Source organism: Thermobia domestica, chromosome 14, assembly GCF_964235325.1.
Source record: "Thermobia domestica chromosome 14, izTheDome1.hap1.1, whole genome shotgun sequence".
Taxonomy (NCBI): Eukaryota; Metazoa; Arthropoda; class Insecta; order Zygentoma; family Lepismatidae; genus Thermobia; species Thermobia domestica.
This window is the reverse complement of record NC_137467.1, coordinates 123,450,899-123,477,652: the sequence shown is the minus strand read 5'-3', so window position 1 is coordinate 123,477,652 and position 26,754 is coordinate 123,450,899.

Here is a 26,754-nt window from a genome sequence, read left to right as displayed (position 1 = left end):
GTTGAAAACTTCCGTGTTGTGAAAATATTGCAATTAGTTCTTGGTACATATGTATCTGGAATGGTTTTGAAGATGTTCTTATAGAAGCTAGTGTTTATGGTGAATGTACGCTATGCTCAATTCTGGCTGGCAACCAATACAATAGGAGTATTCGAACTCACAAAGTATTTTATGAAGCCTTGAAAAGATTACAGTGGGAAGAGTATTTCAAGGATTTAGAAAATAGTGAGACAGCTCTTATGAAAAAAAAAAACAATTATGTCTGTTTCAGAGTTTCGAGAACTTGTAGAAGATAAAGATTCATGTTTGTTGCTCCAGAAACAATCGGAAATATTAAAATAGAAAAGGTTAAAAATTTACAGCATAAACTCTATTTATTCCTCAGTGACTGTTCTACATTGATTGACACATTTCGGTTCTGGTGTCAATACTGTAAGATGGTGGAACTTTTGCTAGACATCATACGGGCCGATAGAGAGGGCAGCTGGAGTCTCCATCTAGTAACAATCAAGAAGATGGTTCGATATTGCTTCATTTTGAGTCAATGTAATTATGCACGCTGGATGACAGTGTACTTGGAAGATATAATTCAAGCGAGGAACTTCTCCGTTAAGTGCACAACTGATGAATTGAATAGAGTTGCTTCAGACCATGCTCTTGAGCAGACCCTCATTCAATCATCGAAAGTCCAAGGGGAAATTATAGGCATGTCTGCTAGAAGTGAAGCTGTCACGAAATGGCAACTTTTACATCATGAGAAGACTGCTATGAAAGAAGTCCTTCGCCAAGCATGTGGACTGGATTGTGATGCTACTGGAGATATAGATTCTTTACATGACGAGTGGTTGCCACACCGTGCTGCTAGAGACGAAGAGGATGTTCAAAAGCTGATTGCTTACTTGAAATAACAAGACAACCCATTTAACATGGAACATGCTTCAGTAGGATTGCGGAACATTAGTAATGGAACTATTGCTAACCCTCAAACTACAATTGTTTTGTTAGATCTGGAAGAGAATGGGAGAAATAGGTATGAAGAATTCAGAGAGAAGGGATTCATTAATTCAGTTAAAACTTGCACGATCCCATCAAAGGAACAAAAGTACACACCTTCACTGAATGCCATGCTATCTCTTACATATCTAAAGTCATTAATGTAACTACTGAGAAAACATACAAAGAGTTAGGAATACACTTCTCTTAGCTTCAGAGTGAAATTACTTCTTTAAAGAACAATTCAAATATGAGCTTCGCACATACTCTCCAGCTTTTTCGATGGGTTTGGCGTAATGAGGGAAACAAAGGCATCATTGATGAATGCAATAGCAATAGTAACTATTTGCAGAACAATAGATGAAGCGGACTTAAAAGTTCCTACTAATACAGTAGTCCATGTGTATGACGGCATGGCGCTAGTATATTCATTTCAGAAAGTTTCCGAATTTAATACATTCGGTGACTATGGAAGCTATCCACTGAAAATAATAAGTAAACCATTCCCTTCGTTGACTTACGCTGTTAATCGAGTGGATGTTGTGTTCTATCGCTATGATGTCTGTCATGTTAAGGCCTAGGAAAGATACCATCATGCTTCCCATGATGACACAATACGGATTGTAATAAAAGGACCTAACGCCAAATTTCCAAAGCATGGGTATCAACATGTGTAACAGTCCCGGAATTAGAAAACAACTATGTAGAAGCCAACACCAGGATATACTTACATGCGCATCATGCTATCCAAAATTGTAACAATAACAGGATCTCAGTAATCGTGCATAGTCCTGACACTGATGTATTATTCAGGGTATCCACTTGTGGCAAATCTCCAGAAGGACTGGATGTCAAGCCATGTGGATGACTTATGGCACAGCAAAACGACAGAATCTAGCTATACATTTAGCTGCTGAAGCGTTAGGTAATGACTTGTGTGATATGTCTGCTTTCCACAGTTTTAATGGTTGTAACACAACCAGCAGGATTGGGACAAAAGAAACTGCATTTAAAATAGTAAAGAGGATGGGGGATGCAACTTTAAAGCCGCTCAGAGCTCTTGAAGGACCTGTTATTCCATACCCTGCGCATGTGCAACAACTTGAAATGCTTTATTTGGCAATTAGGAAGAAGAAGAAAGGGACAGGTAATGAAGACTCTCGGTTTCAAGATTTATGAAAAAGACCTCAGTGATGCAGTGATGGACTGACCGTTTATGCTACCAGTCACCTCACATTGTTTTCGGTATCATATTTTGCGTGCTGTGTACCAGACATACTTGTGGCGAAACGCTTTAACACCGATTATGCCCACTCTAGATACAACTCTCTATGGATTCTCAAACAGTGAACAGTGGTGTTGGATTCTCAAGTGTATGGGCTTCAACCTATATTTATGACAAGATGATCGAGTCCACCTGATCTTCTTCAATCTTGCAAATGCCGAAAGTGCACCTCTCAGAATTGTGGATGTAAAAAACAAAAAGTACTTTGTTGTACATTTTGTGCTTATAATGCAGAAGAATGTGGAAATGTTGATAACAGATAAATTCTGGTATTTGGTTTAGAAACTCAGAAACAGTTCTCTAATTTGTCAAACCAAATAACCAAACTTGATGATGAATCTGAATCACTAGTGATTGTGAAACTTTAAGTGAGAAATAGTTTTTCTTCACAAACTGAAATAGCATTTAACCTATATATACAGTATGCACATATATTTAGACATTTTTTTAAGTTCCTCGCGATTATCTTTTATCTGTGTTGTCATTTGAAAGGTTGTTGTATAGTTGTATAGATTTGTACTCTATTTGCCAATTTAATTAATCATTTTTAAAAACTTCATAATATATTTTATATTTTCATGAAATATTCATCCTCGTCGTAATAATATTAGATTGTGACCGCCATCTTGGATTTGCACTATCTTCGAACATGACGTTATCGATTGTGACATAACGACGGCATAGAAAATACAACCGAAGGAACATTAGCTCTGCTAAAGTAATGCTCGATTAGGTAATTTCGTGAAAGTACAGTATACTTCCTTACAGTGGAAGTGACAAAATTAAAATAGGAAGAACTTGAAATAATACTTTTTCTTCCCGCGCATTACACCGAATGAAGTGAAAGTTGGGGAATTTATCACCCATAAACTGTTATATTTTTCTAAATATTTAGATTTATAATGACTACAAGGAGAGCGGAGGTATGGGCCGGGAAATTCACCGAAAGGGAAATTTCAGAAGGAATTTTTTAAATTCCCTCACAGCTCCTTTCTCTTATGTCACAGTCTAACACAAGTAGTACCACTTGAAAGCCTGTTTAACCCTGAAGAAAACTATGTACGAAACGTAATTGTACGATAATTAATACGGCAGCAGTGTCTATCTAAATGAAAGTCTACAATTCTACCAAACTACATGGTAGCCATATTGGATTTTGGCTGCCGTCTTGGTTTTGCACCACCTAGGAACACGGCATCATCGCTTTCTGAGATCACCATCATATTTGAAACAGGTTAAAAGAAACATCAGCTCCGGTAAAATTTTGCATGTTTAATGTAAGTAGCGCCTGGTCTATCATATTTTCTGTTTGGCACACTGAAACCTACATTTTGCTTATTTTCTATCACGTTTTATGTCAATTGTTTTAATGCCATAAAATGATATACACTCTATTTGAAAAGCTATAAGTTTGTGTTGGTATGGCAACACTGCTTGCGTGACACTACTGCCGTGTTCTTTGTCTCGTGTCCTCCTCCGGTAGGTATCAGGACACACACACAGGTATCAGGACTGCACACATTTTTAATATTCTGCTTTTCTCCAGCATTTTTGAGGTATAACTCGGAACAGCCTCACCCGGTCACTGCTTGGTATATGTATCATATGTAGCAGCTAAACAAAGCATTTCCCCATCGAGAGACTATCACCACGATGATTAGCGATCGACGGATTAGTCAGGGTAAAAATTTTCATAAATGTCTAGCTATCACGGTTCGCATAGGTCTCTTGTAAATAGAAGGCGACTTGCAAAGGTATCAAAAGTATATTTTATTTAATATATTGGGTGCTTGAATTAATTCCTGCTGTTTTTTCTACCAATGATAAATTGCCATTCCACAAAAATAGAACAATATTTTGTCCTGAAATACTGTCCCTCTGCAACTACAACCTATTCCCACTTTTCGAGTAACAAGTGTATTCCGCGATAGAAAAACGCGGGTTCCTGTGAGGCAATTTACTCATCGAGCTAGTTTTGGATATCTTCGACAGTTCTGAAGTGTTGGTCAGGTAGGTCGTGTTGCATGGATCGAAACAAATGGTAGTTGGAAGGGGCGACGTATGGTGAATTGGACGGGTGGGATAAGACATCGCAATCCCTCTAAGATTTCTTTCACTACATTTGCAACATATGATCTCGTATTGTCATAGAGCAGAATCACTTTTTCGTGTCTCTGGGCATATTCCGGTCGTTTTTCTTGAAGTGCTTGATTCAGATGAAATAATTCGGCTTCGATGGCGAGAGCTCATGTGGTTCGGATTCCATGTTAATCAGTAGGGCCACGTCTCGTAGTCTGGCTGCTGAAAGGGACGCTAAACTAAAATCAAAAACTGAACTCAGATGCAGTAGTTATGTTCGGCAACAATCAGCATTCGTTGTTTGACCCGGTGGAAGCAGCTCATAATAAACAACACCGAATTGATCCCACCAAATGCACTGCATGATTTTTTTTCCTTGAATATCCGTTTTGGCGTTGATATTGATGGTTCTCCGAGCCTCAGCCATGATTTTCTGCGCTTGGAATTGTCGTAACAAATACATTTTTCACCGCCAATTACAATGCGATGCAAAACCGACTTCCGTTTTTGTCTTTGAAGCAGCACTTCACAAATGGGTAAAATGTTCCGCAATATCTCTTTCCGTCAATTCACGTCGACCCAGTTTCCGACTTTCTGGATCATTCCGATTGATTTTAAACGCTTACTAATAGCATTTAGAGTTTGAGATAACCCTGCTGACCAGGACGGAATTTATGGCTGAAGTCAAAATCATTGTTTTTGAATCGTCGAAACCACTCTCTATGCTTTGTTTCCGAGAGTGCATATTGTCCATACGCCTCCGCTAACAAACAATAGCTTTCGGCATCAGATTTCTTAAGATGGTTTTCTCAAGACACTGAAACCAAATGTTCTTTTCACTTCACTCGGTCAAATAATGCTCTGGTAGCCCAAGGATAGCACTTCCAAATAGGTATCCTCTCGCAGTCCGCTGTGCTGCGATAGCACAACTACTGCCCTCTGTTCACCAACCGCGAAAATTAATTCAAGCACCCAATAAAAATATTACACTGTGAGTCACTTTCTTACAGAAATGTAACCAGGAGGAATGGAGTCCCGGGCCCCAAACGGCTATCTGCCTCCCTCAAATGGAGTTCATCTGTGAAGTGTTTACTTAAACTACAGCAACTAATACTGTTTATAATACAAGTAGAAGTGTCCGTTCTTCACACGGGAAGAGTAAGTTTTAACGAACATATAACTGGATATTTGAATATTCTCAACATTGACTGTTTCTTCTCTTTAAGAAGTAGAATTTTCGAAAGCGCTGCAGCGCAGTCTCGGACTGGGTTGTATAGGGCCCTACCCAGATATCGAAAACTATTCACTTGCTCTATTTTCTCCCCTCCTACTTTTATATTTGACACAGACCCGTTCGTTCCGTTCACCATGGTTTTTGTCTTTCTAACATTTATTTTCATCCCATATTCTTCAAAGCTCTTTCTCATTTTTCTAACATTTTATTGATTTTTTTTAGCTTCTGCAACAAGCGATATATCGTCTGCAAATCTTATGCATCTAATCATTCTACCGCCTACCGACATGCCATCATCATCATATGGGCTCTTTTTCACTATCTCTTCTACATAGACATTAAATAATGTTGGCGAGAGGCAGCATCCTTGTCGAACTTCGCTTCCAGTTGAACTCTCTTCCGTCAGTTCTTCCCCTATCCTAACACTTACTTGTTGGTTCATGTATAAGTTTCTTATGAGTCTTCTATCTTTGCATTCCAACCCTATCTTCGTTAGAACTCCCAACAACAATTCACAATTCACGCGGTCAAAAGCCTTTTTCTAGATCAATAAATATTACATATACCTCTTTCCCTTTTTCTATAAATCTTCCACCGATTGCCCTTAATAATCCAATTACATCTCTTGTGTCCTTGCCTCTTCTGAACCCGAACTGCTCCTCCTCAACTCTTCTTATTTGTTCTTTTATTTAACTTTCTGTTCAGTATTCGGAGCAGAATTTTAGCTGCATGAGATATGAGACTAATAGTTATATAATCCTCACATCTCTTTGGGTTCGATTTCTTAGCCATCGGTATCGTGATCGTTTTCAGAAAGTCTTTTGGCCATTCTCCTGTTTCATATATTTCATTGCATAGTCGGAACAATTCTTTCTTTCCCTTGTCTCCTATATTTTTAATGAATTCGATTGGTATGTTATCTATTCCGGTTGCTTTTCCATTCCTAATCTCGGATATAGCCTTTTCAAACTCATCCCGAAGAATACTAAATCCTTTAACATCTTCGCCTACTTCATTTTCTACTTCAACATTTAGGCTACACGGTCTATCCCTAGTCTTATATTAGTCTTCAACGTATTCTTTCCACCTTCCTATGACCTCATTTCTCTCACTGACTACCTTCCCATTCTTATTTTCTACTGCCATCATAATACCCCCTTGTTTCCTCCGAAATTCAATAGATTTCAACTCCTTGTACTTTCCTCATATTTCCCAACTCTTTCTAATTCTTCTATGTCCTCGTATTTTCTTTTGTAAAACTCTCCCCTCGCTTTATCTGTTTCTCTTCGTAATTCATTATTTAACTTTCTGTACATCTTTCTGCCCTGTTCTGTATCAACCTCTTTCCACATCTTCCTCTCCCTCATTTTCTGCAACATCTGCTCTGTAACCCATGGTTTCTTAGCAGTTTTGTGTTCGCAGTAACCTACTGCTTCCTCTGCAGCCTGCTGTAAGCAACGTTTAATATCTTCCGACCGTACGTTACTACCTGCGGCTATTCTTACCTCGTTTGAACATTTTTCCTCGAATTTTTCAACAAAAAGATTTCTTATTCCTCGTTTTACAACTTTTCAGTGATCAACACTTTGTTACCTACTTTTCTTCTGCCTACATTTTTCAGTTGAATATCTACTTCGGCCAGCACAAGATTATGATCAGAGAAAATATCAGCCCCGGGAAGGGTCTTCGCGTTCTTTAAGCTATTCCGATACCTGTCCTGAATCATAACATAGTCTATCTGATATCTTCCGCCGTCTATTGGTGATTTCCATATATATCTTCTCTTGTGCTGATTGAACCAAGTGTTCCCAATTACTAGTGAATTCTGTCTACAGAAATTCACCAGTCCCTCTCCCCTTTCATTTCTTTCGCCTAAACCATATTTGCCTGTGATACTACCTTCCTGTTTTCCTCCCACAACTGCATTGAAATCTCCCATTAGAATTATGCATGCACCCTTCTTCCTATCTATAATTTCTTCTATTTTCTCATAATTTTCCTCTACTTCTTCAGTTGCATGCGAAGTCGTCGGTGCATATGTCTGTATCACCACTAGACTCTTCGTTTTCCCTTTAAGTCTTAACATCATAACTCTATCATCAATAAATTATACTTTCACTACCTTCTCCTTTCAGTGCTTTGCAAGAATTATTCCTACGCAATTATGACCACCCTTTTCATTACCTGAGTAAAACATTCTATATCCTTCGCTGTTCAATATCCCATTACCTTCCCATCTAACTTCACAAACGCCTACCAAATTTAAATTATTTTGTTTCATTTCTTCTTTAAGATTTTCTAATTTTCCTTTCTGTATCATAGTACGTACGTTCCACGTTCCTATCCTAAACCTTTTTCTCTTCCTTGTCTTTGTTTCTCTGTCTGTTGTCCCCCATTATTACTTTCTCGTCCAATAGTCCTTCCCAAGCCATCCTCCTCCCGGAGATCCGAATGGGGGGATATTTTACCTCCGGAACTACATTTTGACCTGCGAAAGACTATTATTCATATGTTCTCTTTTTGCTGCCATCAAACTAGGGAAAATAGAGTAATGGTTTCCCGTTGCCTTCCACCCCGCAGTATCCCAGCTGTTAAAGTCACTCTGACCACGCCTGGGACTAAATGTCCAAGTTGCCGTACCAATCACTATTATTTCCGCCAGCTTGGCTACTGGAGAACTGCTGCCTTCTCCCAGAACACTCTTCGTCTGGCTTCTCCATTTAGACCAATTCGGTAGGGGTGGCCTTTCTGGTAGTGAACTACCACCGACACAGCTCTAAATTTCACTGTAGCACGCAATCCTCCCTACCCGACACATAAGTGTCTTCGTAAAGGTGGTGGTTCTATAAAGCTACCAATAAATGCATTTAATAAGTTAAACTTATAGAATGTATTATTATTTTTAATAAATAATTGATATAATTTCTCTTTTAGAAATAACGCGTACATATAGTCTTAGTTGCTTTAATAGTGGAAACCTTTTGGTAACATATGTGTACTCTCTAGAGGCAGCAAGGGAAATTTAAAAAATGATTTTTTAAATATTTTTATTATATCTATATCCATTTCTTACGATTCTGCAGTGCTGATGTTCGGGCCGATCGCCCTTCCTTGAAGATCTGGTCCTTAAATAGTATTTTTCCTTCCTGCAGAGGGCTCCGGGGTTCACTTTTGTCAACCCTCGGATTTTCTTCCTTTTGGGCGGACAAGTGTGTTTTTAAAAAGAGCCGTTAGACCACTTGCTTTTCTGTGTGCGCGTCTCTATGATGTGAACGTTGGTCGTCGTCGTGCCTACAGTGTTTAGTGGACAATACCGCTTTCATAGTTTGAATTTAACGTGTTCTTACAGTTATAATTATTTGTTTGATCCAGTTATTAATAAATAATATATATTCAGTTATAGAACCTTCTAATTTTAATATATGTGCATAGCAAAATACCTTTGCTTGGTTCGTACAGCTGCAATAGTTCTATTCATAACACAGTTGTTAAACAACTAGACAATTTTAGAGTAATTGTGTATCGTTGTTGGGATGTTACGTCTTAAGAGATGCAATATTCAATTATGAACAATTTCTTTACATTGTTGTATGACGTCATAAAGTGTACATATAGACAAGGTAATGGCATGCGCAAAGAGCTAGCGTTTGTACGAGACCCTTCTATAGAATTAGTTTGCTCTCCACACAATTTGAAGACTATTATTACTTTGTAGCGAGGTATATATCTACTCATGTTTTAATCAATTAGGGAAATAAACATCGTCTTTTGATAGCTCAGTTTATTGTAATTTTACAATACAATCATGAAATTATTTGGTAAATTTAAGTTAAACAACACTGTACATCACGCTCTTTATATGACTTCTTGTCATGCAGTGTTTGTAAGTATTTGTACAATATTAAACATACACAAATAAGATCCTACTAAAAATTGAAAAAAAAAATGATTGATAAAACTAATATTCTAGGGAAAATGGTGTATACCAACTACCAGACTACAACATATACATAATGAAATTCTAGTAAACCACAAAAGTTTTACTAGGTAGTATAATACATGTGGTACCTTCCTGAAAGCAAATCTTATACATCGCTCACTGCTTTCATAAATGAAATCCACTATATCAAGAATAATAGTATTGTAATAATTATGTTTCATAACATATAATTTTAGGATACATATAAACACTTATATATGATATATGATAAAACACTTGTAACATGCTAAGGTAAATCCAGAAACAAATAATGATATTTATATTAATCATAGACAGCAGTGTTGCCAGACACGACAAGCAAAATTACACACACCTTCCGTCCAAATTGCACAATTTTACACACAAGCTGTAAGACAGTGCACACAACACTACACAATACCTAACTACCTATCTATATGTCTATTATGTCTAATGACGTACATACCTATACGTACACTCATGTCCAAAATGATTGTCGCATATCTATAACAGGGTTGTTCAGGGCCGGATTTAGCATTTTGGCGCCCCTAGGCCCAATATTTTTTTCCGCCCCCTAGTCTGGTTAAAGTTACTTTCCTAAAAACCTTTATTAAAAACATTATATCAGGACTATATGTTAATTGCTTAAACACCACTCCACGATGCAATTTTATCAGTGCAAGTTTTTTGAGGAATTTACTTGGTTCTGGGCTCAACAAAATACCGTTAATGTATTAACAAAAGATTGGTGAATAACTTTGGTTTTGTTCAGTTTAGCCATTTGGGCAAATGATTTTTTAATCAATTTAAAAAAAATATGTTAAGTTATGGCTATTTATTTTTATTTCTAGATATTTTTTAATTTTTTTCTCGTGGCTGTGCGCCCCCTGGGAGCTTGCTCCCATACGCCCGGGCCTACCGGGCCTATTGGGAAATCCGACCCTGGGCTTGTTGAGCGAATATATTTGGATAATGATATCGCAGGGTACATTTAACACTCTTACTATGTGTATAATCGGCAGAGACATGTATGTGGTAAATTTCATGTCAAAAGATCTGTAAATAAGAACAATATAACGAAAAAACTTTTCTTGTTCATTTAGCAACAATTTCATGTACTCATTCTAATTTTCGTATTTATATATTTTTTTCTATGAAATTTAGCACAAATATACAGTACATTTCCCGATTATACACATAGTAACAGTACTAGAAGTTAGAAGTGCCTTGCGAGTTTATTATCCAATTATATTCGCACAACACGACCGTTATAGATATGCGACAATCATTTTGATCATGAGTGTACATTGACCAGCCATTGTTCAAGGATTCAGCATTTGATTTACTATTATTATTATTATTATTATTATTATTATTATTATTATTATTATTATTATTATTATTATTATTATTATTATTATTGTAAAACCGTCACCTTCCCGCCCATTGTCACTTTCATTTTACTTTCAACCATGTGCGCCGACTACGTGGGTGTTCCAGGCTCCGGCACCCACATAAATAATCTTATGGGTGCGGCGCACTCACAAGATTTTTAGCTTGAACCCGGGTTTGAACCAGTTTCTCTTGCGTTTAAATCAGTCGTGTTACCCACTGAGCTAGGGCAGCCGCAAATTATCCTTATAGTACCGATATACTTTACTTTCTCACAGCACAGGCCTTTATGACAATGTTCATAAAATATTTAACTAAAAGTAAATCAATCAAACATCGAGACTTCCCTGAAAACATATAGGCTAATATGACCCGTCATTGATATGCACCCACATAAATCTTGGAAAGTCTGCGCCATTGCTTTCAACGTACTTAATGTTTTTAATTGGACATCGGCCACTTTGTTGTTCACCTGTTTGCAAAATGGCATTTTCTTCACAAGTGGTGAGAAGACAAGACTTCTTACCACCTCCGCCTCATGTCTTGGCCAACATCGAGGGTCAAGATTCATTCACATTGCTTGCTTGAACAAAGGGTCCTTGCTTGGGGATGTCATGACACCCGCCTCTGAAAAAAAAAGAAGTAAGGTACCAAGGAAGCAAGATAGGTTTTATCATACTGTAGAGAAAATAACAAGAGATTAACAATAATAACAAATAACTTGTTATTTTCTCTGTGGTTTTATTGCGCTGGCCTGGAGTCAGGCGTTGGAGCTCGTAGTTTTTAGAAGGCAATTTTCAGAAAAAAAAATGGTGGAAATAATGAATATTTGAATGAAAGGAACTTCGTCAAAATAATCAATGATCAAAATCTTTAATTGTGCCGAATTACACACAAAATACACACAGACTGGCATTATACACAAAATGCACAAACAGGCCAAAATTGCACACATTTTGTGCAATTACACACACAGTGGCAACGCTGATAGACAGTTAACTAGAAATTGTTATCATTTTCAACAAACGAAAGTGAGATTTCAGTATTCAAAAACGCATTTCTGAAATACAGCAGACTATTTTTATTAGGTCACGATTTACTACTGCAATGACAACAATAATGATAACATGATGACAACAATAATACAAGGTAATATCACTAACATCAACACAATGCCATTGTTGCTTATGTTCTGAATATTTTCTTTGACAATGGCGTGACTAATAATATTACTCATTTCAAAAGTAAATCTGAATTTCTTTTAGTTTAGAGTGTGCCTGTAAACACAAACAAAACCATCTCACTGCTTTCAATATATGCTAAACGTTTAATGATACTCATAACAACTGAGCATATCAATCACATATACTTCATGGCAACAATATTTGTTTTGTGAACAGAGGCCAACGGTAGAGCCCCTTGAGAAACTAGTCTCTATATACATGATTATGACATGATACACGATATAGCTGAAACTTGATTCAGCAAATACATGATTATAACATAATATCTAAATATGGAATGCCCTTGTGTACCCAATATTAAGCTGGGATACATTTGTTATACCGTTCATCTACCGTGAAAAGAAATGCTTCCTAAAGAACAGTGTTTCCTAGTGAATGTTATTATACATGTAGCTCCAGAGACCTTAATAGTAGTATTAATTGTTATCACTCAATGAATTTGGTATCATCGTCATTGAAAACCACCGCACTTTAAATGTGTAGTTGTCCATAGTTTTTACAATTCTTGCAAGTTTTGTTGAAAGGTGAATAGAGATAAATATTGAATCTACATTACCATCATGAGCGTCAAACATATATTTTGGCATTTCCCTCTCCTGGGTGAACAAAGACTTATTATATCTTATAACACACTAAAGAATATTGGACTAAACCTATTTCGCAAGAAATACAACACATTTTAATTCAAAATCTATAAAAGTATTCAAAAACTATTTAGAGCAGATGCACTGGTACATGATTGCAACATATTGTTTTCAACACAATTTTTGGTCCAATAAATAGCGTCATTTGATGGCACAACGATAGTTGGTAGAAAGAAGAAATTTCTGTAAATCTGGAATTATTATTAAAGAAAGATGTTTGGATTTTCGAATGATTATATCTGTACATTTTTAACACGTAAAAAAAAGCGAATAAAATTTAATACTAATTTGAGTACAAAATGAATCATATATTGGAACATATGGTTCTTTCCTAACAGCATAATTACATAGCAGGCATATGCCTGTTATGTTCCCTCAGGTACATGAGAATGTGCCCAATATATGCCTTAAGTACCTATGAGAGAGAAATCACATGTATGGCAAGTGATAGTCACAGTCTATGTCCGCTCCTAGGCCCATGCCTAACATATACCTGGGGAACGTGCCTAGTATGTTCTAGGTATGTTTCCCATACCGTAAGCATCAATGAAGCACAAAATTACTCCCCCCAAAATACGTTAAATCGCCTATATGCATAATGTGTTTACATTAAGGTGAGTCTAAAAAACACTTATAAAAGTAAAAAAAAAAAAAAAAACAAGTACCCGGGGGTGAGCGCCAACCACCAACCCTTTGATTACTAGGCGCGTGCTTTTCCGACTTGGCCACGAAGGCGATGAAGAAAACGTCGCTTGCAGAGATAAATCTTTGGTGTCTTTTTAATGTGGCTAATCAGAGTGTTCTTTTAACACTCTATAACCGTTTGGGATCAGACAAGATCCACTCGCCATGTAATTTTATAACAAAATGACGCGCGTCTCTTTACTTTATTTCATGGTTCTTCCATATTCACTTTCAAATGATCGGCGACAGTTGGCATCCAAAAAATACAATTCTAACTACGTAAATAATTAATTGTTCACATATATATGAAAGATTAGTTTTAATTTTTATACATCAGTTATGTCATTTCTTTCTTTTAAAATCATCTCCCAAATCTGATGCATTTGTTGTTTCTTTCTCTAAGCGATTATGTACTAGAAGGACAGAAAGTGGAGCAGAAAGCGCGAGAAACAGTTGCATATTACTCCGCATAAGCAAATACAAACAACTGATTGTCATTCGTGCGTCGCTGCAGATATCAATTATGTGTCATAAGTATCTGAAAAAGTATGCACCTAAAGGAAGTACCTCGAACATAAAAGATATATGTCCCAAGTGAGACATAAAAACAAATTACAGTGTCAGTATATAAATGCTACATTTGTGGTACATAGTCGCAAATATCAATTAGGTGTAACAAGCACCTAAAACTTTAGGTAGCTGAAGTACATACTTAGCACATGAATACCATATGTACTAAGTGCCGGGTACCTAAAAGTAGCTCGGACACCCAAATGGCACATGCCTAGCACATCTTGTGCTGTTAGGGTTATCATCTAATGATACTCAACATTACAACTACTAAGAAGCCACAGACTTTTGAAGTACTAATTTCATATGTGGTTTGAAATAAAGTCCTATAATAATCGACACGTTTCTTGCCTTAATACTTATAAAACGTACTAAATTGATACGTACAAAGTGATAATTATATAGAGCTTTCAGTTTATTTGTGTTAATGTTGTTGGTAACGAATGCTAGACAAGGAAATAGAGTAGATATAATGAAATCTAAATTTATACCAGACCTGAATTGTACTTACACCATACCAAACCAGTGCATTCTCATTACCTTTTAAATTTATTATTGTATTTATACTAATAATCCACTGAGAAAAATGTTTTAAGAACTTGATAATTCACTTTGAACTAAATTCGTATTCTAATGTTTTGTTTGTATTTACTGCTTTGTCATTTTCTTTTAAAAAAAATATGATTATAAAATAAATGAAAATCATGTATTTTATTATTGTCTCAGGTACAAAGCCCGGATCAAGTTGGAGGTAAAGTTTTGAGGAATGGTATGCTTCAAAAATGATGTAAATTATAATCAATCTAAATAAGTTAAAAATACATAAAACCTTTACAGTTAAGTTAATTGGGTATATATTTTAGGGTATTAAGGACAAGTAAATACATAAATAAAGGAGTAATAAATTAGAAAGATTGATTGATCTTATTATTAATGATGCTTCGCTATACTAGATTCTATTTTCTTGATATTAATTTTCGATATATGAATATTGGTCTAATGAGAATATAGTAAAACACTTCTGCAATACTAATTACACTTGCTCCAAGGAACAGTGAAACTACTCCACCAAGATAAACTGAAAGGAATCAAAAATAAGTTTCAGAAATTATACATTATTAATTATATAAATGTATTTCCTAATAGTGTGTTCATAGTTTGAAGTTATTTCCATTGAGTGCTATCAATAGATACCATTATTTAAATTTTGACGCCTTTAAAGCGAAACGTATTATAATTCTTCTTGAATCAACTTCATATATCTGGCATGCATGAACTAAATTAATTTTTGTTTCTGGTCGCAATCTTGATAGGCACATTTATTTATAATGTAAATAGACAAATGTGAATATAAATGAGGCATATATTGCGTAAAATTTAATTTTACATGTTGAACAGACATCTTCCTCAACACTTGATCCAATTCAAAAATCAGGAACATTTACTGTATTGACGTGGAATCTATTACAAGTACAAAATTCCCATAACGAAGTTTCAAAGAGCACATGTTACCAAGTACTTCGAAAAGTACACACACATTATTAGAGATATTATTAATTTTAGTATGAATAAGCTTTAGTATTTAATTTACTCGAAAGAAAGACCAACTTGAAATTATGACGAGTAATTGTCGAATGAAGAAATAGAATTGTTGTAATAATCAAAATCAGAAAACTATTTGAGATTTTTAACTGAAGCACCTGTAGCCTCAGATACAACATAAAACGCTTCGTAGAAAGAAAGAAAAGAGAATGTAAGCACTGAGTGCTACATCATATGGATACAACTGAAGGAGATAAGAGACAACACTAGTAATAATGATAAAAGTATCCAAAATGGGAAAATCACTATTTGTGTTCTTTATACAAATTAGAGTATGCAGAATCCACTGATTTATTTTAAACATATGAATTCACTAAGTCAGAAAGAATTGACAAGGATCTGGAGAACTTTAGAGTCTCTTGAACCTGTTCAGTAAAATGTTTTAAGAGTTTTAGGATAATTAGTCCTTAATGATCATTATCTGCCTTATTAAGAAAAGCGAACTGTATGAACTGTTATATGAAAAACAACTGGTTGTATTAGTCATCGATATTATGAACAATTAGGCTGTTATTAATATTGACCCCGGTAACACTTATTTCAAAGTAGATACAATCTTGATCCTGGCTGCAATAACGATTAATTTTCCTGTTAGTTATGTTTGATCACGAATTTTTTAAATCAATATTATAAACTCAATTGGAGTAGAATCAAATTAAGGGATTCGTTACCACTAGTACGTTCGAATGTTTCTTAAACGAAGAGAATTGCTGAAATCTGTTATTTAACTAATTTCATCTTATGCTTTTGCTGCAATTGACTTATCAGTAACTCTATACTGTTTAGGATGCTGGATATAAATGAAGGCAACACTTTGGTATTCTAGAATTCATAAATTAGTGCTATGAAACTTAGTACATATGTATATACATAAGAATTCAGTAATTATTCTTATACCAAATTTTACTAGTATAATGCTGCCGATTTTCTCCATATTAACAAGGAAAAAAATGACAATGTTAGCAATATTAATTTTTAATATTGTTCAAACATTTACTATTTCAGGTTGAAATGCCATTTTCGCCATGACATTTGCTTAACAAAATGATACCAAAAACATATTACTAATACTAACGTATACATTAATAGTGATCAGATGTAGAAAAGTTAAGTACGAAAACAAGAAATATTAAGTTACACACCTATAACTATTTGTATTCTATAAAGTTAATATTTTAAAAGGAACAAATCTTGAAATTTGCTTTAAGCTCTATTTTCAGAACAAAATACTATGTTGTATGTCTACTCATATAAGCACCAAAATAATATTCCTCTTGTTCCTGCCGCACACTACAGACACTTAATTATTTACAATATTTGAGAAGTATAATTTCATACATTTAAGTGCAAAGGAACTATGAATTTCAAAGATCAATTACAATAACTAACATACGGAAAACGATTTATCATATATTCTGTAAGAGAGAATAAAATGTATGAGTTTAGAAAGAAAATATCAGATTGGGAAGGAGACTCCAAACAAGTATACATTTCACTCGTATGGAACATTATGGAAGTAGAGAAAAAGTAAATCAATTGAAAAGCAGACGTATTGCGAAAAACCTATTGACTAATAATATGTGATCAATACATGTAGAGATTTAATATATTCAAGATAGCAAAAATAAACAAAATAGTCAGAAATATTTAAAATTCTTTGCTTTCTTTCGTGTAAAGCGACAGTATATATTAGTGAGACGAAACGTAATGTCAAAATATTATAATTCTTTATGTCCCTACTTTAATTATGAAATTTAGATTAAACTTATTGCAAAAATTGCAGCGCTTAATTGTGTGCGTAATATTGTCATTGGCTTCACACACTTATTATTCTCTCAACACAATTTACATACAAAGGGTATAGGCCGAAACACAAACATCTTTATATCAGAAGATCCCTGTAATGATTATTTGTTCCCTCTTTGAAAACGGCAGTTTTTATAGACGATTTTCCCGAATGTCCTCTTTGACAGACATTTAGCAGATACAAATAACTATAATCAACTAGAAGATTTTTTCATACAACATATAACATATATCTGTGTAAACATAATTGAAGATAATAATTTTGCTTACTAACTGCTCGTAGACGTACGTATATATTGAATTTGATTATATTAGTATCTGCGTTGGGCATGCTTTTACTTAGATTTCTATTATATTGCCTTTTCTGAGAGTATTAGTTAGAGGGAATGGCCATGGAATATAAAATGCCATTTCAGTGCTAGCATATGTGAGAGAAAATTAACGGCAATGGTTTAATGGTTATTTGCATCTCCAACATAACCATGTCCTTCCTTTTTGAAATATATTTAACCCTAGGAACACGAAGGGGGGAGGGACTCGGAGGCCCACAAATTATTTTTGTTACATTTTTTAACATTTCTAGTTGCATAAAAAAAACTTAAAAAAAAAGAAATTGTTAAGCTTGATCCCATTCATCATAAAACGTACTTGCTTAATTTTTAGCGTTTTGTTTTTCCTATTCATAAATAAAAAGGTGCCGTGGGCCTCAGAGGCCCGCTTCCCTCGGCAGCACGAAGGGGCTATTCACCGCATACACTGTTATATTCCAGTGTTTTGGCTATTTATTTTATTTTCCTTTGAAACAAATTTGGTATTACAACATGCAGGGGCACTCTGAGCTATTATTCCGGTGCAGTTTACCAAGTGCACATTATAAAAAATTAATATGTACATTTTATCTGATTATTTTTTTTTGGCACCTAAATATTTTATTTTCTATTAGTTTATTCCTTCAAACCCGCTAACACCTAAATATGTTACTTTATATTATAATCACACACATGTACACACACACACACACACACACAGCAGAACTATGCTGCTGCACCTCTGATGTTATCAAATATTTTTAATCATAGAATCTACAAGCAGCAGCCTGCAACACTGACTGAAGACGCATATTTCATAGGAAATTGTCAGTTCATTATTCTGTGACTGACTGTATGGGGGAATCTGCAGCAGCATTGGAACAATGGCAAACGTGCTCTTCGCCAAAGTTGAATTGAGAAAGAACTTAAAGAACTTTCAAATGAATCTGACATAGAAGGTAGTGAGCTCGAATATAGCAAGGTGGAAATAACCCTGTCAGATTTTGATGCAAAAGACAGTGATTTGAACATTTTATTTGATAATGCAAATGGAACTAACGGAAGCAGTGGTACGTTTCTTGGAATGTATCCGTTGTAATATTCATGATTTTGTAGTGGTATTAGTTTACAAAACTGACAGACAAGTCGTAGCTTGTTTACTTACGTTTTACATGTTCATTCCATAGGTGCAAAAATCTGACGTTGTACTACAAGAAAAATTATAACTTATGTTGTGTTGGCAACACTGCTTCTCTGGTGACATCACTTATAGTGTCCAATGAACGTCCCTCACACTGTCTATCTTTTCGCGAAAAAAATTTGAAAGAATTTCGCCATTCCAAGTATAACCCGGATGGAATTATAATCCTGAATTCATTGGAATACTGAAGTATACCCCACTCTTCCCCATTCTACCCACTTTACTGCAGAACCACCAAAATGGTTTTAGAAGCCGCTTTTGTACACATACTACAGTGTACTATGTTGCTATTGATTTGTTTGATAGTTTTCCTACACAAACAAATAAAATAAATAGGTCATAGTTACTGATATAAATAAAAAAATGTAACTTAAACAATGACACACATATAGTTGGGAACACTGTACTTAGAAACCTAATAATAGTAGAGCATAAATTGATATGATGTCTTAGACATCCCAAGTTCATATCAGACAACATAAATGATTTCCCGTTACCTTTATGCTGTGGACCTCAGGGGCTCTCCCTGCCCCGCCCCGTTGATGTTCCATATAAAGCAAAATTACCTTTGTGTCCCTAGGGTTAATTTTTGTTTCTAGTATTAGCATATGATAAATTAATAGTTTACATGAATACTTGTGTCAATGGTATTTTCTATTCCAACAACATTTTCATATATCGCACGTCCAAGCTGCATCAAACCAAAAATTTCGAAAAACGGAAATTCTTATGTTAAAATTCCACTTTTGTGGCCAAAATTATCAAATTTTCTTCTTCTGGTAGGGAAAGATACTTACGGTATTTTCTACCTTTATTGAGAATGGATTGTTTACTTAATCATTAAAAATTACTTTTGTAGTATGATCTCCCAGGCAGGTAAATCATTTTGAATCATACTAGTAAATCCATTTCTTTTTTCTCTTTTATTTTTAGTCGGTTCATTAACCTAGAGACCGAGAGATACGGAGAAGATAATTGAGACATAATTACCAAAAAAGTAGAATGTGAAAAATACAAAATGAGAGTAATATAGTTTTCAGTGCAAAAATGCACAATTGCTGTTAATTTTACTTCACGTTTACATCTTTTTCGTTTTTCCATTACTGCATATTTCATAAAAGCTGTAGAAAAAATAATTATTTTTCAAGTAGCTTAGGGGACAGTATAAAATCTCCATCAATGTATTGAGTACATTGGATGACGTCATTGTAATAATCACGACTTTTATATTGGAGTGTTTATTTGTCTCACGTGTTCGAGATCCGCGTATAATATGAAAGAATCAGAAAGTAAAAGGAAAAAGTTCTAACAAAATTAGTGAATTAAATTGTATTTAAGTGAAAGTTGCTCTCAGGAATAATTAACATTTCGTGAGTATAGTTACAAATATGGCACCCTTACAAGGAACGTACCACGTTCTATGCAGGAAAAAATATATAATTAAGTGTTGCAATTCCACATATCGTTTCAAATATATAACTTAAAATTATGTACGGGTTGAAATAATACGACGGAATGAATGTGGATTGTAGATGATAAATACTTATATGCTTGAAGTGACAAAAAGAACAAACATAACTACATTACTTATTAGTAACATATCTATTGGCGATACTCTGGATTGATTACTGAGTGTGGAGTTCAATTCTGGTGTTGCAATTTTATTTTGTGGTCTACTTTCAGTAAAGCAAGAGTTTTGGAATCAAACTCAATGGGGAAGATAGGGAACTGTGATTGGAAAGTGTATAAAGCGTTTTAGCTTTTATTCTTATAGGATCTAAATTAAACCGAATTTCATTCACCTAACACATATCTATCCCTAGTAGCAACTTACAACCGCTTGCTGTAAGCTTGAATTGCAAGTTGCCCAATATTGCATCCAGCTTGATTGGAAAACGTGGAAGCATGTCGCAAGCTGTATTCCAGTAACGAAGTTACATTTAGTCAACCTTGCATTTAGTTTTCCATTCAAGCTTGACGCAAGCGTTTTACAAGTTAAGTCGATAGCCAAAAAACGGCCAGTGATGCTATGACGCTCTGTGAAGGGTCTAACGCATCGCTTGCAAGTACAACAAAGGATATGGTATGAAAGCATGCTTTTCAAGTCCAAGCGTAGAAAGCCAAAAGCCAAGCGCGCGCCAAATGACCGAAAGCTTTCTTCTACTAGGGATGGCTCTGTCAGAGAATAACACACCGTATTTATCCTCAAATGCCGATGCGGGTGCGAATTTTACATAAATTCAAATGTGTACAACTGGGTGATGATTTCGAACCGTATTACGGTTATGTAATATATTAGCATATATTTATAACACAACCTAAACTATAATCGCTTCTTTTGTCGCTTGCTCCTGAACAAAAAGTAATATAAAAATCTCTTACCAATCTACCTAGGTAGAATCACTTTATTTTAAACCAAAAGCAATACTAGTAGCACTACGTGAGACAACACTTCATTTTCTTCCTAAATATGATTAAACTGAGCTCGAAACTTGAAGGTCAGTTGTTGTCAAGCAAAGAAGAAATTATTCTATGTCCTACAACCCTCATAAAACATTTCTTTAGGGTTACCTTCGATAACTTAATCCATTAGACGTATACCCGAAATACCGCGAACATGTACACTAACTTTGCGCAGTTCTTTGTATTGCATTCAATGATCTGAAGCTTTTTTAAATATTTTATTATGTACACAAGTATATTAGTTTATATCACGATGTCTTCGGTAAAACATTGTTTGGATTTCTTTTTTCTGGAAGATCCTGAGAACTTTTTTTTAATTCAGTGATTAAAAGAATATACCCGTAAGTTACTATTAATGTGTGCCTAAAGCTGGATATTTAGAGTAAATAATATATTATGAATATGGTAAACCTTTTATAGCATACAAAGCCGGAGTTTCGTCATTTCTAGAAAATAGGTTTTCCTATTGACCGTTTACGTGAGAAATTCATAACATAAGAAACACGTTATATTTATAGAAACAGTACATATTAAGTGTAAACATGAATATAACCATACTCTACATAAAATCGTAATTATTATCATTTATATATCCACACGTTGTATAGCTCAAAAACGAGGTAAAATATTTCACTAAATGCAGTGCATGGGATACATATTAACAGAATCAGTTTTATGATTTTCCCCCGAAAATGAAGGTTTAGAAAAGCGTTTTTATATGTGCCTTTAATTCTATTTTAATTACGAAAGACATCCTATAAAATCAACTACCACACTTTAAATTTTATATGTTAATTCTTTAATACAATCATGACATTTCACAGAAGACGTTTTTAATAAATAAAAGTCCGCGGCTAGTGGAGTTCTATTCCAAGGTGGTAATTTTCTTGATCTGTGAATTACACCAATGATTAAAACAAGATATACATACTTTTATCTAAATCAAATTGTTCCTTTCAAAAATTGGAGACATAAAGTAGAGATATGAGTAACGTGGTTGACATGTGTTTCTATTATGAATTATTTTTCATTTACTTTACTACGTTTTATTTTCTACACACTCTAAAGGTAAAAATTCTTATCCTAATAAGTTACTTTATAACTTAATGTTCTTTAACAAACAAATGCACCCAGCTACAAGAATGACATTGACGTTTGCGAGATGTTACATAAATCAAGCAAAGATACCAATCAGATGATATTGTTAATCAAAACATGAGAAAAATTTAATTTAAATGCAGCTGACGTAAGTACCCTTCCGTAAAAATCGAATACTGAAATTGTAGGAAACATCTTCTACTTTACAAAAATTGTCTTAGATTTGAGTTTTTTTATTTATTATGACCATACTATGAATAAACTATATGCATATGGAGTAATATTAATGATATTAGGTTATGTGAGCGCAAGTCATCCAAGAAAGCTATTCAGTTTACGGGATCTGTGTTTTTATTATACATATTGAAAAAAATCCATTACAGTTACTATTATATTTAAAGAAGATTATTATATATTGCACTTGTTATACTGTCAGTAAAGTTCTACTTCTTTCTGTAATCCTTAAGTTAATTTCCATAGGCGTAACTAGTGCTCTCAACGGGTCGGGTCGGGTCGTGTTGAAGACCGACCCGACCCGACCCGTGACCCGAATTGACTGACCCGACCCGATGACCCGACCCGACCCGACTGACCCGAACCGTGATCCGACCTCATTGACCTGACCCGACAACCCGACCCGAGCTGACCCGATTGACCCGACCCGACAACCCGACCCGAATAGCCTGACCCGACTGACCCGACCCGACAACCCGACCCGAGTTGACCTGACCCGACCCGTTTGAGACCACTATAGGTCACGACACTGGGTGAACGCCAAAATGCACTCCCATTGGGAATTAAACCCGGACCACGTGTACCAAAGTCTTACACGTTAACCACTAGCTAGATCAAGCGGTGGATTTTTATATGCATCTTAATGAATATTTGGCACTTTTGAGGTTTGGTTATTTCTTTCTATAACTGATACCAATGTCCGACGTGGGAGAAGTTTATTTTTTTTCTTGCTTTAGTTCTATGTGACGAAATATTTATTCAAGGTCAGTGTTCTCACCTGCTTGGACGGCAGGGGTCTTCTCGGAAGGCAATAGCAAGAGTCTCTTGGAGGAGACAAAAGGAAATCGTTTAACTACAATGATAAGGGTTGAGGAAACAGTAGAACACCAGTGATTTTTCCAAGCCTTCAACTTTCATTCCAAAATAGGTTCTTATGATTCCGGGACCCGTGCCACTTTGATTTTTCTTTCTTGGTAATTAAAACGTATTTTACAGTATATATAGTTGCACGTAAGAAAATACATAATATGAATTTTGTAATTTAAAATTTAAAAATACAGTATGATATTTAATTACAAAGTACTAATTTTATTTCATCACTTTCAGCCCAACAAATGAAATTCAAACAATTCGCTCCCTGGGTATTGGTCATCAATACTGCGTCTTATTCTTTGTCTTGCAGTCAAGTCTTGGTCCTGCATTTCGTAGTTTTGGTGGTCTTTCATGCTTTACAAGAGCCAAAAATGCTCGCCTCATCGGTACAAATGAAGACCAAGTGTGATTTTGATTATGGTCTTTCATACTATACGGAAAGCAAGAAAATATGCTCATCGCTACTTGGTGATCACCAAAACAAGGCCAAGAGCAAGATTACTATGCAATTCGTCTTGCATATCCAATCTTTATCTTGTTCTTGTATCGATGTCTTTGGGTTTGGTGAAATAAAATGAAATATTCAGTTTAAGGTCCCTCGATTCTGCACCGAGGCTAAGGGATACGCTGACCATGAGAAATGAATGAAATGGTGGAATGAAGAAAGTGAGAGGAAACAGAACCCCGAGAAAACCCACTACACGGCGTTTCTCCATCACAAAGCCTACTTAGCACAAGCTGGCATCGAACCATGGACACCATGCACCAGAGATGAACTCTCTACCACTGAGCCACCGCAGCCCTGCTTGGGCTTGGTCGTACATATCCAATCTTTCTTTTAGCCTTGCTTAACACGTTAGTTGCCATGTGGGTCCGATCGGACCTACTGGAGTGATTTAAGAAAATGTTCTTGTAGGTCCGATCGGATCCACAATTTCTAATTCGTCGAATTGACGTTAGAGTACTTGTATTGTTAAATCCTGTCTCTACTGTTATTGAACTGTAGTGTTTTTATTACACATGTAGGTTTTGGTCTTTGATATTGATTATTAACGCCGCTAGGGGCGCTAAATACCAAGTAACAAGCATTTGTTGCTTTTGTAGACCCGATCGGACCTATGTTTTGCTTTTTCATTTACATGTTAAAAAGTTTACCAATGGATTCATTATTTATTCTAATTTATTTTCACAAGATGTCAGTGTCCCTGTCATTTGCTGAATTTTCAGGAAAGTCTAGATCACTACACTGCTATTACTAATGAGATCGAGTCCTGCGCATATTTCTTCGTTTTTCATTACACAAAGATATTACTTATTAGCACTAAAAGCAAGATGAATATATCCACACTTCTCACTTCTGCACATGTAGTAATAAACAAATAACTTTCTAACAGAGTTGCCAGTTCAACTGTAATTTATCCCCTTGCCCATAAACAAAATATACACACGTAGGTCCGATCGGACCCCCAACTTTTATGCACGCGAATTCACTACCATGCCTTAGATTATGTTTCAATATTAATATTATGTTTTAAAAATATGAACAAAACAAGAATAATGTAAGTAAGTACGCTTGACACTCTACCGGTGAACAACAAAATTCACCCTTGGCAGCAATGTGTTAAACAACTTCTAGTTTTGTTCTAAATCCAGACTCCATATTGGCGTAGATATTAATATTACAGTCGATTGGTAAAATCAATCTTCCACATTTACAAATTAAAGTACACACAAGTACAAAAATAAGTATTTACCATAAAAACACTACCTGCAAGTGTTCAAAATAGATTTATGGCTTCTATAAAATCAATTGAAAATTGATATTTTTAATTAGACAGCTAGTGAAAAACAGCAGCTTTCGACTCCAGCCAAGTTTAAACTCAACCTAAACTCAGTTGACCAAAGTGAGCTGACCCGACTGACCCGACCCGATAACACGACCCGACAACCCGACCCGAGCTGACCCGATTGACCCGACCCGACAACCCGACCCGAGTTGACCCGACTGACCCGACCCGACAACTCGACCCGAGTTGACCTGACCCGACCCGACCCGAGCTGACCCGACCCGTTTCAGAGCACTAGGCGTAACACACTATTCACAGTTTATCGTATCTTTGGTATACATAAATAACAGCTGTAAAAATGGTACTTAATAATGATTCCTGCGGGAATACTAGTCTACAATATTAATGCATTTATATGTTGTATTCATTTAATACCATTTATAAGTTTAAAACATTAATTTAGTTAAGTTTTCGTAGTAAATATATTTATTTTGTGTTTTTTTTAAGACTCAGGGAACTAACACTTGTAAAACACATGTCTTCAATTTCAGTTTCTCTAAATATAATGCAGGACAATGCAACATTTCAAGGACATAGTATTTTACAGACGTGCATACTTCACTGCATAATTAATCTCTAATATTGCAATCTAATATTTTAAATGAAATTAAAAAATCGTAAATTCGTCAATTAATTGTTTGAATACAATTTAAAAAGAAAGGCAACTGAAGGATCTACGGTATGAAGAGAGAATGAGAAAATACGGTAAATGAAAAATGATATGCTAAATCCAAATTTTATAACTTTGGACTCGATTTTATTATTGCATTGTAAAATTCTCGATTAAAAAGATGACAAAAATACAATATAAACGTGTGAGTAGTAAACCAGTCGTTTTGTAAATATATTACCAGATTTGGAACAATACAAAATCACAATTCATGGATTGACGACGGACAATGATAGAACCAATCTATGACTCATTCGAAGAAAGTTATTTTCTTTTATGAAACAATAAAATTATTTTATTGGATTTATTTTCTCATATAGGAAAAGTGAATAGATTCTCAAAATAAGAAGACATCGGCCTGACGTAGAAGTATCTTCAAGACATATAAGGATGACTGATTTCCATTGATAGAAAATTACTTTTACAATATCTTCTCCCAAATTCAGGCGAAATTCAAATTACTTTTCTTAATCTAGATTGCATTATCATAGGCCATCAATAACATGTATAATAAGGTGGAGCGAAAAAAACAAAGCTTTCCAATTAAATAGCACTTGGTGTTGAAAGTT